The 17574-nt window shown below is 40.7% G+C and overlaps 1 non-coding gene across 1 annotated transcript; it reads left to right on the top strand.

The window, feature by feature from the left end:
• The first annotated feature begins 15281 nt into the window (after positions 1-15281).
• Positions 15282-15388, top strand: LOC141603025 (small nucleolar RNA R71). Its single transcript, XR_012524925.1, has one exon. It is a non-coding gene; the product is annotated as a small nucleolar RNA R71 (small nucleolar RNA).
• The last annotated feature ends 2186 nt before the right edge of the window (positions 15389-17574 follow it).

Below are 17574 nucleotides of genomic sequence, written 5' to 3'. Positions count from 1 at the left end.
ATTTTTCTTATTTCTTTCGTTTTTCTTTGTTTTCTCTGTCGTGTCAGTATATAAATCATCTTTTAATAATTTCTTTTTTATTTTAACGCTTAATTCGTCCTTAATCCCGAGTAATTCAATACTTGAGGGTTTTCTCCGTTTTAATTCAAATTGATTCTTCGAGTTTCGACTTGTTCATGTCGAGGTTCTAGAGTCATAACTTCATACATAAGTTTTCTTTCGAGTTTTTTTTGTCTAAATCCGTTCTTTACCTAAAGTTTGTTCTTTTGTATTTCCGACACGAGACAATCATAATCATGTAAACCTTCTGTAATTTCTCGTTTCTTATTTCGTTTATGACTTACCCAGATGCGTATAATCGGTTAAAACACTTCAACTCGAGTCTAATATCAATAATCGATCTTAAATCTACCAACGAACGATAACATTGTTGCGGTTCTGAATTCGCAGACAGAGCCCAGCTCTAGAACAGACGCAGGAAGTGTTGTGCCTCTTCCAAGAGACGCAGCAGATGTTGTGCCTGTTCTGGGCTGGTTTTTGTCCATGAACTCTTTCTCGCTTTGACGTAGTTCCTAATTACGGTTTAAATTAATTATTTAATCGTATTATCACCTCTAATCTGACGTATTCTCATATTTTAAATTCCAATTTTATTTTTCTTTTATTTTCTTCTTTAAAATCCCGTCTTCGAGCGTGCTTTTGACGTAGATCAGATAAAGCCTTGTAACCTCTTGTAATTTTAATTATTTATTGTATTTCATTTATCGTAATTATTATTATGCATGATTTTAATTGTATGGCATTCACATGTAATTAATCTAACTTCTTACTTTGACCCAAATTGAGTGCTAAATTGCTTGTTAACCGACATAGTCTAATTTCACATGCTAGGATTAATCTATGTTTGTTGCATTGCATGCATTACATCGACAACATCTCAAATATGAACAATTTCCCTAATCATTAGTAGAGGCCGCTATAGAGGCGGGCGGGGTTAGGTGTTTGAATTAAAGAACTTTCTAATACGTACCCTCACCTCTTACTCCAGTTATCTCTGGACATCCGTGTCCATTGGCATCTTCGAGAGTCATTTTAGACATAGAATGCTAAGGGTAAAGATTTCTTAGTGTTCACGTCACTACTTTGTGTCTTGACATGGCATGAGGTATTTGAACGGTTTCCAATTTTTCCACAATAAATTAGTGGCGACTCCACAAATGCAGGCTTATTCTACCTTTCACCAGTTTCAATGCCTCACAAATCGGTAACGGCCCATGACGTGCTTTGGCAAACCAAGGTTCCGTGGGAGAAGTGCCGCCGGCTCGAAACCAATGCGCGGGTGCGCGCGGCGCAGGTGGCCCATGTCCACAGTTTGGCGACTCCGCTGGGGAAGATACATTTACGTGTTACCCATGGTGAAACTTGAACAAGGTTAGGGAATAATTTATACGAGACAGTTGTCGATTTTCATTACTCGACCCTCTTAGGTCGTTTCATTTGGCCTTCCTAGGCACTAAACCAACCCATTCGACCAATCGTCCCGCCTGGACGGTCCAAATTCCTATCTGGGCCTAAAGATGGATAGCGATTGACGTTAACCGTACTGGAATACATACTCATGTTTGTATCGAGAGCTTTCACTACTCGAGGAAATGGACTAGGAACTAACCTTATTCATGTTTGGCACGGACCTCTCCGCAGACCAGAGTTTGATTGCTTGGTATGGCAACCCACCTTTTTAACCCAAAACCCTTTAAATGCACTCAACATACTGTTATAATTCCCATATATATGTTTGTATCATATACATGATCGCCATTTGTAAACAAAACCATGACGAAATTTTGTAAAATAAAATCCATTTCAAAATGTAAATATTTTCAAAGATGGCCTAAAACAGCGCAGAATAAGCCGAAACTCTGTCTAAATATCGAGTCAAACTTCGGGCCTAAAACCCATTTCAAAACCCACTTCGAGTCAGCACTCCTAAAACTATACTACAGTTGTCTAGGACAAACATTTTAAAATTTGTAATTTTCAAATCCCATTTGACACAGTGGCACACACCCACTTCACGAGTCAAGTCTTTCTTTGAGTAAGTGTGCGAAAATGGTCGATTTTGATTCATCGTCGATTTCTTATCCTCAGTCCAAAATGGTGGGAACTAGTCAAGCAAGCGTTAATGGTGAACCCAAACAGCCCGTAAATGGTATTGATCAAATCCTAGATGCACTCCTTCGTCTCCAGACAAGCCAAGACCAAGCTTATGCTCGCCTCAACGCTATCGAAGGCCGTATTATCGCTGTAGAAGCTAGACTTCCTCCTATAGAGGATCCCATTCCTGACATGCTCGTACACGATAACCCTCCAACCTTTGTTGGACAACCAGAAGTCAATCTTCCACCAGGTCCTACTGAAGCTGAAAAGCGACTTTAATATTTGGAGGAGCAACTAATGTACCTCAAGGGAGATGACATCTACAAGGAAAATAGTCGCAAATATGAGGCAGTAAATGCTCAACTGCCAAGTAACTTCAACATAACTGACATCCCGAAGTTTAAGGGGCACGAAAACCCTTTGAACCACATTCGTGCATTCAAAGATTATATGTCTATCAAAGGCATTAAGCCAGAGATGTTCTTAAGGATATTTCCTTCATCTCTTGGTACTATTCCTAAGCAATGGTTCTACTCTTTGGATCACAAGAAAATTGCTACTTGGGATGATGCTGCAATTGAGTTCAACAAAAAATACGCAGATAATGCTGAAATTCAAGTCAATATGCGCACTCTAGAGTTTCTTACCCAAAATGAGAAAGAAGGTTTCACCGACTTCCTAAGTAGGTGAAAAAAGATTAGCGTGCAACTCGTCGAACGCCCAGACGAAGCTACTCTTGTTGAAAAGTTCGTGGACAATTTAAGGCCGATTTAAGCGAACCATCTAAGGTACCAAAACATAAAGTCTTTCAAAGACTTAACTGTGCTAGGAACAAGAATTAAAGACGACATCCGTAAAGGACTCTTTTCCAAAACGATAGGTCGTGGATATCAAGGCACAACGAGTCGTTCTTATGGCCCCACTAGCAAGACCGACGAGGTCAGCCTTGTCGAATCGTCCACTAAGAAGAATAACCCACAGAGAAAGTTCACCAACGTTGGTGACTCGTACTCCAATGCTCTAAAACGATTGATGAAACAAGGCAAGCTCCAACCCATAGGACCTACACCTGACCCAGAGAAGAAGTCTAGGTTCTGGGATAAGAATGCCTACTGCGAGTACCATAAAGGCAAAGAGCATGATACAGAGAATTGCTTCAAATTGAAGCATGCCATTCAGGATATGATTGAAGATGTGTGTTTGCCTATACCTCCTGCAAGCAAACCTAACAATACTCAAAATCCTCTTGGAATTCTGATGATCACAGATGAGGAATCCACCTTGGATTGTTCGCACATCATTTCTCCAGCTGAAGATGAGATCAATGCACTAGAAAATGAGGAGAGTTATTCCACCATCTCCCCTACTATCGCCGATTTTGTCGCATGGGCAAAGGGTGTAAGTAGACAAGTTTTCAGAGCTAGAAGCTGTAGTGGCATCCCTACGCAATCCAAACACTATACCTAGGGGACAAAAGCCAGTGGTTTTGACCTTATCTCAAGAATCCACAATGTAAGAAGTGATCGTAGTAACCGACAATCTAGTCGAGCAAATAAACAGTTTAGAAGTTGAAATCATAAGTTTGAGAGAGCTCCGTATCGTCAATGGACTATGGGCAGATGACGATGAAGATGTTTACCTCAAAGAACATCCTCTAGTCAAGGCTAGTGAAGATCAAGATGTAGACCATCTTACTCGCTCGGGACGTCCATATCAAAATGTCACTCAAGGACAAGCGAGTGGTCCAGTTGCTACTAACACCAATGTCATAACGCCAAATGATGGCGAAGATATATCTCCTGACCATTTATTGAAGCAACTTCAAAAGACAAAGGCTGATCTTTTAGTCTGGTAACTAGTTACAAGTTCATTTCCTCATCGCCAGGCTTTACTGCAAGCATTGGCTAAATTGAACGTAGCACACGACTCTACACCTGATGACATCGTCAACCTAGTCTTCTAAGACTCAGTCAAGCTAAGTAACCCAGTTACTTTCTCAGATGAGGACTTCCCTCCCTTTGGCGTCACTCATAACCTTGCTCTATAAATCACAGTCACATGCTTGAAGAAAAACGTACCAATGACTTTGGTGGATGATGGCTCCGCAGTCAATGTCATATCACTAAAGACAGCATACAAGTTAGGCATGAAAGAATCGGACTGGACTCCTACTAACCAAGGCGTTCAGGCATACGACGGAACGCGACGCAAAGTAGTGGGGCTAGTTAACCTTACTGTGGCCACTGGGCCAATCGAGCGAAAGGTTAATTTTCAGATAGTGGACATTGAGGCATATTTCAATATACTTTTAGGTAGGCCCTGGATTCATGCTTCCAAAGCAGTGACATCCACCTTACACCAAAAGATCAAGATCCGTCTAGATGGCAAGGTAGTGACGATCACTTCGTCACCTATCAAGGCCGTGATAGAGAAAATGTCAAGCGACCAAGTAGTTACAGATCCAGTACACGAGCTTCGAGGATTTCAAATCATAAACCTTATAGAGAGCGATCAGGCTCCCTTATATTTCGACCCATACTCCTACTTAGTGGTCAACCATATACTTAAATCCCAGGGATACTTCTAAGGAATGCCACTAAACCCTGTCAGAGAAAGTACCTTTACACCTTTTAAATAAGGTAACTCCCAAAAGATACCACTAGGCCTGGGGTACAAGCCCACGAAGGTTAAAATCATCGAAATGCTTACTGAAGTTCTGAATCTCAAAAGTAAGGGAATCCAAATGCAAGCCTATCTCCCTACACTAAATGGGTACTTTGTCAGGGAAGGGGACTGTGAATATTTTCATGGATTTCCGAACCTTGGTTGTACAGAGGTATTCAACTAGATAGAATCGAGGCCTTCCACGATTGCTACTTCATTCCTCTAGAAACGGTTCCTACTGTCAAAACTCGTTAGACACCTTGTCTCATTGAACAGACTGTTAGCCTTCTTTTTGCAGAGGATCGATTCGTCAAGGCAGCACAGGATGAGATCATTACCACGATACTTCAAGACGACCATTTCAACCCTACAACACTGATCACTGACACCAGCTCGAATCAGCAGAAAGGATGGAGAAAGTCAATCTAGTGGACCAACAATCAAGGAAAGCTCTTTAAGGTCACTACTGGAGAAGGAGAGATGTTCAAAGGAGAACCCGAAGATGATGAATTCGAGTCAGAGTCGGAATCAGAGTCCGAGTCAGGACCTAAGTCTAGAGAAGTCGCTAGAGAGTCTCCTCCTATCGTCACTCCCCACCCTTTTGTTTCTCCTAGCATAATATCACCTAGTAACAGTAGCTTGGGGAATGTCCCAGCATCTGTCCCTTTACCGCCACTGACTACTGCGCAGATGGCTTCTTTGTTTCAGCTTTTTTCAAACTTTAATATGAATAAATCTGATTCTCCTTACTCAATTGTGTTATTCTGAATGCAATTCTATTTACGATGATAATGAGGATGATCCTGACCTAGACTCAATCGAATTACCTCCCTATATAATTAAAGAAATACTAGAAGAGGGGGAATGTGCACCAGTTATAGAAAACACCGAACTTATCAACGTAGGAACGGAATTAGAACCCCAAGAACTTAGGATAGGGACGACCCTAAACCCAACTGAAAGGGCCAATTTCATCGACATCCTACACGAGTTCAAAGACGTCTTCGCTTGGTCTTACAAGGACATGCCAGAGATCGACAGGGATATTGCCGAACATCGCATTCCAATCAAGGCGGGTTTCAAACCTGTGAAACAGAAGCTTCATCGGGTGAGGACAGAGTGGGCTCTTAAGATTAAAGAAGAAGTCGATAAGCAATTCAAAGCCGGATTCATTAAAGTTTCCGAGTATTCAGACTGGGTGGCTAATATAGTCCCCGTACCCAAAAAGGATGGGCGAATCCGGGTTTATGTCAATTTCAGAGACTTGAACAAAGCGAGTCCTAAAGACAACTTCCCTCTACCACACATCGATATATTGGTAGATAATACAGCAAATCACGCGTTGTTATCCTTCATGGACGGATATGCAGGGTATAACCAAATCAAAATGGCCATAGAAGATATGCACAAGACAGCCTTCGTCACTCAGTGGGGCACATCTGTTATACTGTTATGCCATTCGGGCTAATCAATGCTGGGGCTACGTACCAACGCACTGCGACTACTTTGCTGCATGACATGATGCATAAAGAGGTGGAGGTGTACGTGGACGATATGATCGTCAAATATAAGGATAAGAAAGGGCACATCGCTAACCTTCACAAATTCTTCCTCGGATTGCGCAAATACAACATGAGGCTCAACCCTCAGAAATGTGCATTCGGAGTAACGTCAGGCAAGCCTCTGGGATATGTTGTCAGCCAGAGGGGAATAGAAATTGATCCATCCAAGATCAAAGCCTTAATCGAGACGCCACAACCCCAAACAGAAAAAGAGGTTAGAGGATTCCTGGGCAAAGTGCAGTACATAAGTCGATTCATATCGAAACTCACTATGATCTGCGAACCTATCTTCAAAAAGCTCAAGAAAACGGATGATGCGAGTCCGCTTAGTGTTCACAAATTAAGATGTGGTCGTTGGGTCACGGTCGAATCAAAACACAATTTATAGCTTCACAAACAACTCTACAATTAGTAAAGAGGGAAGTAAAGGTCGGATCCCAAGGGATGGGTATTGAAATGAGATTTCTATTGCAACTAGTGGTGTCTAAGGGGTGTCACAAATTGGGTTGATGTAGAAGGTCACTAAACTAAAATAGCAATGAAAATAAACAAGCAAGATGAATTAAAGGGGTGTAAACAATTGATTAAAGGCACTAGGGTGTCATGGGATCATAGGGGAATCATGGGATATGATCATACAAACATGTTCTCAAATTATAAGCAAGCAATTATTGTTGTGATGGATTGAGTTGGGTTATAGCTTACAATCCTAGGAAAGTTTGGGTCCCGGAGCCGAATCGATTGGATTGTACAACACCTACAAGTCGACTTAATCTTCCCTACTCAACAACATGCATGGTCTAATGAGACTCGAGTTGGGTTATGTCTTACAAGTCTCATTGAAAAGATAGAAGATGATAGTAAATGCAAGGATTCATAGGCTTAGCATTTCATCAAATATAACATGTGCATGAGTTGAGATCAAAACAAGCAAGCAAATAAAACATGAAAGCATATTAATTTAAGCATGAATCATTCCCCATGTTGGTTTCCCCTAATCACCCATTAACCCTAGCTAAGAGACTACTCACTCATTATCATGTTGATCATGCTAGCAAGGTTGTCAATCATACCAACAATACGAAACATGATGAATAAATGAAAGTAATTAGCAATAATTAAAAAGGGATTAAGAGATTATACCTACAAATGATTCCAATAACAAAGCAAAGATAAAAGAAGTACTTGAATGCTTGATTGAGAGGTTGTCAATCTCCCAACAATAACCCAAATAATCTTCAATTACCCAAAATAAAGGATGAACAAAAGAGAGATTAAAGAACCAAAACTTGGATTAAAACTTGATTAATACTTGATTACAATATTAAAGAGAGATTTGATTGATATTAACTACACTAATTATTGATAAGAAGAACATGCTCCTCTAATTAGACTAATGGGGTATTTATAGTGGAAATTAGGGAGGATGCATTAGGGTTAACTAAGGGCTAAACTAGTAATTACACTTTTTAGATTGAGCAAGGAGGAGCCGGTATTTTTCGAGAGAAGGGCTTCTTTCTTCGTAGCTTGGAGAAGACAATCCGTCTTTGTCTTTGGAATCCGGGCGGAATAGGGTCGGGACGGGCGGATTCTGGCGTTGGAATCCGAGCGGATTCAGGGGAATCCGGTCGGATTGTGGAGGTGGAATCCGAGCGGATTAGGGCAAAGCCGCTCGAATTGTGCTGCTGCGGGACGGACGGATTGGTGACAATCCGCTCGGATTGTCACTCAGCAACATATCTTCTTCTTTTCTTCCCTTTTCTTCTTAAATTCCTTGGGGATTTCCTTGGGGACTCAAGGATCCTTTCTCAACATTGCTCTTCTACTATAATATGTACAAAGGCCTTCTAATCTTGTCTCTCCTTGATGCTTGGTCATTGAATTCGATCAATTTAGTCTCGTTTTGCCATGAAAATGCAAGATTCTTACTCCTTTCCTACCAAGGGATCAAAATCTCAAAGAATATGCAAAACAAAGAACTAAAGATAAGAAATGACCCATATAAGCACTAAAAAGCATGGGAACAAGGCTAATTCGGGGGCTAAATATGCGCTAATTATGGTCACATCAAATATCCCCAAACCGAACCTTTGCCCGTCCCGAGTAAAGAGGTGACAAAGACTAGGACCAATACTAACCTATCCTAATAATAAAGCCGATATGAGACAATTAGCGGGTCTCACTCCGCCCCTTCAACTCACAACAAGACAATCATGAGGTAGGATGCCTTCTTGCAAGGCAAGGTGGGTCTTGCCAAAATGGCGACACATCCAAACATTAAGCATACAAAAACACATAATGGATTCATCTACAAAAAGAATAGCCACTTCCTCATCAAGTGGCGGAGGCACTAAAGAGGAACAAATTTAAGAGCATGTAATCCTTCACAAATACTAGTTCAACAAATTACTAAGTCTAAGAGGATGGCACTAAATCACCTCCAAATGGTGTTAAACTAGACTACTTTCGTCCTCAATTTCCAAATGCTTTCGTCAAGAGCGATCGGATGGTGGTGGAATGATGATCCCTATGATGCTAGTAGCATATGACATGACAAGTCTCGAATTCTCTACAAAAGTAAAGGTCATGGATCGTCCCAAACTCGACCAAGTGGCTTGACAAAAGGCTTTTTGGGAATGAAATGCTCAAATCTTTATTCACAACGGGTGGATATGACTAGTATTCAAAATTGTCCTCATTTCACTTTCACATTTCAAAAATTTAAGATGGGGGTTTGTCCCTTCCGGGCTAGTGTCCTTTGCTTTCGCCAATCGCTTATTAGGCAACCGGTTAACCTTTAGACAATAGCTTTTTTGGGGTGATAGTCACTCTGTCTCTGGGCGGCCGAATTGACAACCGTATGGGGGCCCAATTCAATGGATCCCGCACCAAAGCACATCGAAGTGGTACGCCTCCATCAAAACAACTTAAATTTCTCAACTTTCAACAATTCACAACATTTGAGGTTTCCTTGGCATTACATTACTTCCACATGACAAAATTTCTTTGAAATGAGCACTTCAAGCTTATTGATAGAAAATATTTTTGGGTTGTCTTACCACAAGGTCAAACAAGGTCACCTAGACAAGTTAACCAAGTCCACATCGCATCACGGGGTTGGATAGGTGACTCACATGCAAACCCTTGACTAGGCCTTGGGTCATGGGTCAAAAGACACTAGTATGACAATATCTAGGGTGTTTTACAACCATTCTAGTAGGCAAAGTCTTAAGTTGAACAAGTATTTGTAATGGCTTAGTTGCTCTTGTCAAAGTTCCCAAATAAGCATTTTTCAAAACATTTCTAACATGCAACTACATGCCATGATGCAACTAATATAAACATCCTAATGCAAGTGATTCTATTAACTAATATGATATATAAACTAGATGCAAGTCCTAAGTTCACATTGTTATACCGCATCAATCAAAATAAAGCCACATAGTCATTAACATAAAGAGGAAAAAGGAGATTGGAAAGATCATACCATGCGGTCTTCAATATCCTCATGTCTCAGATGTGGCGTAGTCAATCAATGTGAACAAGGATAGAACAAACACAATATATACAAGACAATATATACAAGACTACAAAAAGGAAATAAACATGTTTTTGGGTTTTCAATTTTCAAATTTTTATGATTTTTGAGATTTTTCAATTTTTTTGGATTTTTGAATAAGAGTTAAATGTTAGAATTCCCATCCCCACACTAATATGGGCATTGTCCTCAATGGCCAAAATGATGGAAATTATGCAAAGATGATGCATGATTTCTATACTAAATGCAATCTATACTAAGCTACACTACATGATGCATGGTTTTTGTTATGACGGAGAGGATAATTTAGATTACCTCCCGTTGTGTATGTATTAACTTCCCCAAACCGAGTGAGACACTATTGCTAATGTCCAAGGATGGGTGTAGTTCATGCACACACTATGCTATGCATGAAACTAATTTGTCATTTTGGATTTTGAAAATGGGAACAATAAAATGAGAACACCTCAATGGTACCGAGGTGTGAGTCCTCTAATGGTGCTAGGACTATTCCAACAATGATCAAAATTATAATTAAAACAAAGAGAGAAATAGACAAACCATGAGAGGGTAGGAGTCTCCAAGGCTTGCTAATCTTCCATCATGCTATCATAATCACTTCCCTCATTAGAAGTGGCCACATTGCCACTTCCCTTGTCATTTGCTTCTTCACTTTCTTCCTCATCTTCCTCATCATCATCTTCACCATCTTTTTCTTCTTCACTTGCTTCTTCCTCAATATTATCATCAACTTCTTCATCATTACCCACAACCTCATTGTCACCCAAAACGACCCTAGATGCACCCGGAAATAGGACTTCTCTATCCGCCCAACTAGGCAAAGGACAAGATGGATCAAGTAGTCCTTGCCTAGCTAAGTGTAGGAGGGGTGGATATTGAGCCAAGTAGGCATTTTTCCGATCTTCAAAGGCTTGCTTGTGCATTGCTTGCATGAGAAGAGTCACATAGTCTTTCCCAACTTCAACTCCTTCCGGCTTGAACTCTTCATACTCAAATAGGTAAGGTGGTATGAAAATGGAAGAGGAGGGCATTTCAAGATCACCCTTTTGTTGTTGAATGATATACTCGGCCTCTTTAGAAAGGGGAAGTAGATAATTGGTCCGGTGGACACTTAGGCGACAAATCTTTGAAGGCAAGGTGAATGATCTAGCTTCACTAGTGAGCCATCCATACTTAGTGTCAAGGGGGTTATGGGCAACCCACTTGAACTTGTGTATCATAGTGTTCATATCAACAAGATGGCCACCCTCCTTTGCTTTGTACTTGTTATCCTTATTGAAGTTAGGATCAAAGTGCTTGGCTAGGATAGTGACTAGGCCGCCATTGACAATAACGGTTGTGCCCTTCTTCCCACAATCAATGTTGAGCCATCTATCTACCAAGAGCCTCAAAGAATTGTAAGGCTTGGTGTGTACTCTTCCGATGTTCAAAGCCGATTCAAGGAGAATAAAATCAAGTTTTGTGAAATGGTTGGTATCTTTCCTAGCAATTATGGTGTTACCCACGACCTTGTGCCATACTCTTATGCCCGGATGGTGGACCAAAAGAGCACGACTCGCATGAAAATCCTCAAATTTCTTCCCGGAGATTGCCTCCCAAAGAGGTTCGGGGTCATACTTTCCATAATTCTTAAAATAACTTGGTTCATCACTAAGGCCCAAAATTTCACTCAATTCCCTAAAGGTAATGCGTCTACTAACATTAGCTAGACGAAACTCGAGATTCTCCCTATTCTCAACTTTGGTGACTTTCAAAGAACTTAAAAATTCCAAGGTAAGGGAGGGGTATGTCAACTCCTTTGTTTCAAACAATTTCTTCAACCCCATGGCATTGAAAAAGGCTATAGTTTGCTCAAGAACACCCAATTTTTCTAAGGTATCTTCACATATGAATTTGGTGGATTGTAATGACTTCATAGCAAACTTGACAAAGGTATTTCTATGGGTATCGGAAATAAAAGTTACCTCCGGATAATGCAAAAGTTGATCAATTACCAGAGTAGAAGGTGTTGTTGCTCCCATAGAAGGTTGTTGTTGTTGTTGCACTTCCAAGTTTGGTGTTGCTACCACCATAGCCAATGCTTTCTTTGTTTGAAGAGCCTTTTGCCTTTGTGAGAATGCCTTAGCCTTTGGTGCCTTTGTTGCCTTTGTTGCTCCCTTAGTCCTTGCCATTGATGAACTAACCAAGAAAAGAATGAAAAATCTTCAATTTGTAGTGTACCCAAATCGATTTGAAGGTGAAAGGCTCTGCCTTTATGAAATCAAAAATCGACTCAAAGGTTGAAGATTTTGTGCTTGGTTTTGATTTTTGTTGAAGAAGGAGTGATTGATTTGTTGTTGGAAGGATGGTTTGATTTGTTTTTGGTGAATGTTGTTGAGGGTTTTTGTTTTTGTGATGGAGAGGATGAGGGTTTTGATGTTGTGGGTAGTGTTTATGAATGAATGAATGAATGAATGAAGGTGGGAGGGGTTTTAAAGAGACCAAAATTTTCGAATCTGCAGGGGCAATCCGTGCGGATTCTCGCCCAATCCGTGCGGATTCTCGCTCTTTCTGGCTTTGCAAAACTCGCCTAAAGACGGGCGGATTCTGATGAAGACGCTCGGATTTGCTGAACACGGGACGGGCGGATTTGCTTAAAGACGGACGGATTTCAGTCCAGAAAATTTTGCTTGTTTTCCTCAGCTGCAAAGACGGACGTCTTTTTTTCAAGACGGCCGTATTCTTCAAGACGGGCGGATTCTTTCTCAGGACGCCCGGATTCAGTCACAGTTAAGAAATTTTCAAAATTCAGCTCAGTTCAGGACGGGCGTCTTTTCTGCAATACGCTCGGATTCTTTAAGACGGGCGGATTCTGTGGAATCCGCTCGGATTCTTCCCCTGTGTACACGGATTCAGTTCCATCCGTGCACAACGCATTTCCCTTATCATTCTTCCATTCTTTCTTCAAGTCTTGTGTTCTTCATTGTGGGGGCACTACTAAGGCATGGATAGCCTAGGCAATTGTCATCCCCACACTAAGGTAAAGCACTACACATCAATTGAAATTGTTAGTCCCTCCCTCACTTCTCTCCAACATGACAATCATTTTGATCAAAGTAAATAAAAATCCAAAGATGACAAAAATGCAATACAAGAATTGAAATGTAAGTTAAGGAGTTAGAAATATTTACAAGTGGTGGTTTAGGGAGGACTCCACCAAACTCTCATTCTTGATGAGATGTCAAGGGGGCATGTCCAAGGTGTTGTTGATGTTGCTCAACACCTTGAAGAAGTAATCGAAGGCTTGTTCATTATCATGGTAGAGGTCTTCAATAGACTTTGGCCTTTGTTGTTGGTCTTGATCGATGGCATTACCAATGTAGGGATTAAAAATCCCTTCAAATTCGTCGTCCTAAAGACCACAAACTTCATTAAGTTGATCATTGAAAATCTCTTGCTTAGACGGAGACAACTCTCCCAATTTCTTCTCTTGGCCAATGAGGCCATCCTCTTCTTCCTTGATTGATTTTGATGAGCTTTGCAAGCTCTCCTTGTCACAATTCACTTGCTCTTTGAATGGAGCATCTTCAATTTTCTTCTTCCATTGGAGTTCCGATTTCTTCCTTTCATTCTTTCGGCTATAATGATCAATCATGAAACATGGTTCATGCAAACGAGGAGCTCTCATAGTCTTGTCAAGATTAAAAGTTATGCTTTCATCTCCCACTTCTAGAGTGAGCTCACCATGTTTCACATCAATTACCGCACCCGCGGTGTGTAGGAAAGGTCTTCCTAGGATGATTGGAATGTTGGAATCTTCCTCCATATCAACAATGACAAAGTCCACCGGGATGAAAAACTTCCCAATTCGCACGGGGACATCTTCCCATATCCCTAATGGTGTCTTCGTCGATCTATCGGCCATTTGGAGTGTGATATTGGTGCATTTAAGCTCTCCCATCCCCAACCTTTTACTCATCGAGTACGGCATGACACTCACACTAGCCCCTAGATCACATAAGGCTTTGTTGATCGTCGTGTCGCCAATGGTACACGGTATTGAGAAGCTTCCCGGATCCTTTAACTTTGGAGGTGAACTCCCTTGAAGTATTGCACTACTCACCTTAGTGAAGGCGAGAGTCTCAAGCTTCCGGATCGACTTCTTCTTTGTGAGGATATCTTTCATGTATTTCGCATAGGCCGGCACGTGATTGATTAATTCCGTGAAAGGAATTGAGACTTCCAAATTCTTCACAATTTCCATGAACTTTCCAAGTTGATCATCAAATTTGGGCTTGGCTTGACGACTTGGAAAAGGAAGTCTAATCACAATGGGCTCCTTCTCCTTGGCCTTGTCTTCATTTTTCTTTGAACTTTCTTCTTTTGATGATTCTCCATCTTTGGAGTTTTGCACAATTTCTTCCTTTTCACTAGCTTCCACAACTTCATCCTCAACTTGCTTCTTCGGTGCTTCATACCTTGTACCAATTCTCAAGTGAATGGCACTAACCGTTTCATGTCTAGGGGGATTACTTTGAGGTGGTAATTGCCCCTTTTGTCTTTGTGAGCTTGAAGATGCTAGTTGAGTCAATTGTGTTTCCAACATCTTGGTGTGAGCTAGAATGTTGTTGATGGTGGTTTCCTTTGCTTGGCTATCTTTTTGCATTTGAGTGAAAAATTCTTGTTGATTCTTTTGCATTTGGAGGACCGCTTTTTGGACATTGAAACCTTGGTCATTTTGGTGATTGTATGGATTTTGATTTTGGTAACCTTGGTTTTGATTGTAAAAGGGTCTTTGATTTTGGTTTCTCATGGGTGGTGGAGTGTATGTTGTTTGAGGGTTTTGAACATTTTGGCTTTTGTATGAGAGATTTGGATGGAATTTGGTGTTTTCATTGTAAAAGTTGGAATAAGGGGTACCACTCTTGTATGCTTGGAAAGCATTCACTTGTTCATTTGTTCCCCTACATTCACCTTGGTCATGTCCCAAAGTTCCACAATTCTCACATATCCCACTTGGGATTGATGAGGATGCCGTCATGGCATTAACATGATGCTTTGATGATTTTGAGTTTTCCTCAAGTATAGCCATAGCTTGTTCAAACTTCAAGTTGATTGTGTCAATGTGAGCACTAAGTTGAGCACCCAATTGAGTAACGGAGTCCACTTCATGCTTTCCTCCTCTAGTAGCCTTGTGAGGTCTACTATATTGTGAGTTATGGACCGCCATTTCCTCAATCTTGTTCCATGTTTGATTGTCATCAACTTCGGTGAACATTCCATTCGATCCCATATTGAGAATGTTCCTAGAATCTTCATATAAACCATTCCAAAATTGTTGTACCAAAAACCATTCGCTAAGTCCATGGTGAGGACATGAGCGACAAATTCCCTTAAACCGCTCCCAAGCTTCATACAAAGACTCTTCATCCCTTTGCTTAAAACCCGTAATTTGAGCTCTTAGCATGTTAGTCTTTTCCGGTGGGTAGAATTTTTTGTAGAAAGCTAGAGCTAACTTCTTCCAAGAATCTATTCCAAGGGTGGCCTTATCAAGGCCCTTCAACCATTGCTTCGCGGTGCCGATTAAAGAAAAAGGAAATAAGACCCATCTAATTTGGTCTTGAGTCACGCCCGTTTGAGAGATAGCATCACAATAGTCGCAAAAGGTTTCCATATGAGAATGAGGGTCCTCACTAGGCATCCCCCCAAATTGGCTCCTCTCAACTAATTGGATGAAGGCGGACTTGGCAATAAAATTTCCGGTTAGATGTTGCGGTGTAGGAGTACCATTTGGTAGATTCTCCTCGGTGGGTACGGAGTGTGACGAGAATTTTGGCATTGTAGGTGGATTTTGTGGGGTATTGTGTAATGGGTTCTCTTCTCCTTCTATTGCGAAAGGATTGACAAACTCACTAGTGGGTTGAACAACTTCACTAATACCTCGTAAATTCCTCCTAACAAGTCTCCTATTGTTCGTCAAGGTTCTTTCGATTTCACGGTCAAAAGGTAACAAATCACCTTGTAACCTTCTAGACATGCAAAATATCAAACAACTCGAAAACAATTAGAACAAACCTTGAGGAGTTTTACTTCCCCAAGGCGAAGAAAGACACGACTAATAACAATAAAAAGAAATCTAAATCAAGTAAACACCGTCCCCGGCAACGGCGTCATTTTTGATGCGAGTCCGCTTAGTGTTCACAAATTAAGATGTGGTCGTTGGGTCACGGTCGAATCAAAACACAATTTATAGCTTCAGAAACAACTCTACAATTAGTAAAGAGGCAAGTAAAGGTCGGATCCCAAGGGACGGGTATTGAAATGAGATTTCTATTGCAACTAGTGGTGTCTAAGGGGTGTCACAAATTGGGTTGATGTAGAAGGTCACTAAACTAAAATAGCAATGAAAATAAACAAGCAAGATGAATTAAAGGGGTGTAAACAATTGATTAAAGGCAATAGGGTGTCATGGGATCATAGGGGAATCATGGGATATGATCATACAAACATGTTCTCAAATTATAAGCAAGCAATTATTGTTGTGATGGATTGAGTTGGGTTATATCTTACAATCCTAGGAAAGTTTGGGTCTCGGAGCCGAATCGATTGGATTGTACAACACCTACAAGTCGACTTAATCTTCCCTACTCAACAACATGCATGGTCTAATGAGACTCGAGTTGGGTTATGTCTTACAAGTCTCATTGAAAAGATAGAAGATGATAGTAAATGCAAGGATTCATAGGCTTAGCATTTCATCAAATATAACATGTGCATGAGTTGAGATCAAAACAAGCAAGCAAATAAAACATGAAAGCATATTAATTTAAGCATGAATCATTCTCCATGTTGGTTTCCCCTAATCACCCATTAACCCTAGCTAAGAGACTACTCACTCATTATCATGTTGATCATGCTAGCAAGGTTGTCAATCATACCAACAATACGAAACATGATGAATAAATGAAAGTAATTAGCAATAATTAAAAAGGGATTAAGAGATTATACCTACTAATGATTCCAATAACAAAGCAAAGATAAAAGAAGTACTTGAATGCTTGATTGAGAGGTTGTCAATCTCCCAACAATAACCCAAATAATCTTCAATTACCCAAAATAAAGGATGAACAAAAGAGAGATTAAAGAACCAAAACTTGGATTAAAACTTGATTAATACTTGATTACAATATTAAAGTGAGATTTGATTGATATTAACTACACTAATTATTGATAAGAAGAACATGCTCCTCTAATTAAACTAATGGGGTATTTATAGTGGAAATTAGGGAGGATGCATTAGGGTTAACTAAGGGCTAAACTAGTAATTACACTTTTTAGATTGAGCAAGGAGGAGCCGATATTTTTCGAGAGAAGGGCTTCTTTCTTCGTAGCTTGGAGAAGACAATCCGTCTTGTCTTTGGAATCCGGGCGGAATAAGGTCGGGACGGGCGGATTCTGGCGTGGGAATCCGAGCGGATTCAGGGGAATCCGGTCGGATTGTGGAGGTGGAATCCGAGCGGATTAGGGCAAAGCCGCTCGGATTGTGCTGCTGCGGGACGGACGGATTGGTGATAATCCGCTCGGATTGTCACTCAGCAACATATCTTCTTCTTTTCTTCCCTTTTCTTCATAAATTCCTTGGGGATTTCCTTG

This window comes from Silene latifolia, chromosome 9, assembly GCF_048544455.1.
Source record: "Silene latifolia isolate original U9 population chromosome 9, ASM4854445v1, whole genome shotgun sequence".
Classification (NCBI taxonomy): domain Eukaryota; kingdom Viridiplantae; phylum Streptophyta; class Magnoliopsida; order Caryophyllales; family Caryophyllaceae; genus Silene; species Silene latifolia.
Note: the sequence above shows the minus strand (reverse complement) of the source record. Positions and strands in the feature narration are given on the sequence as shown.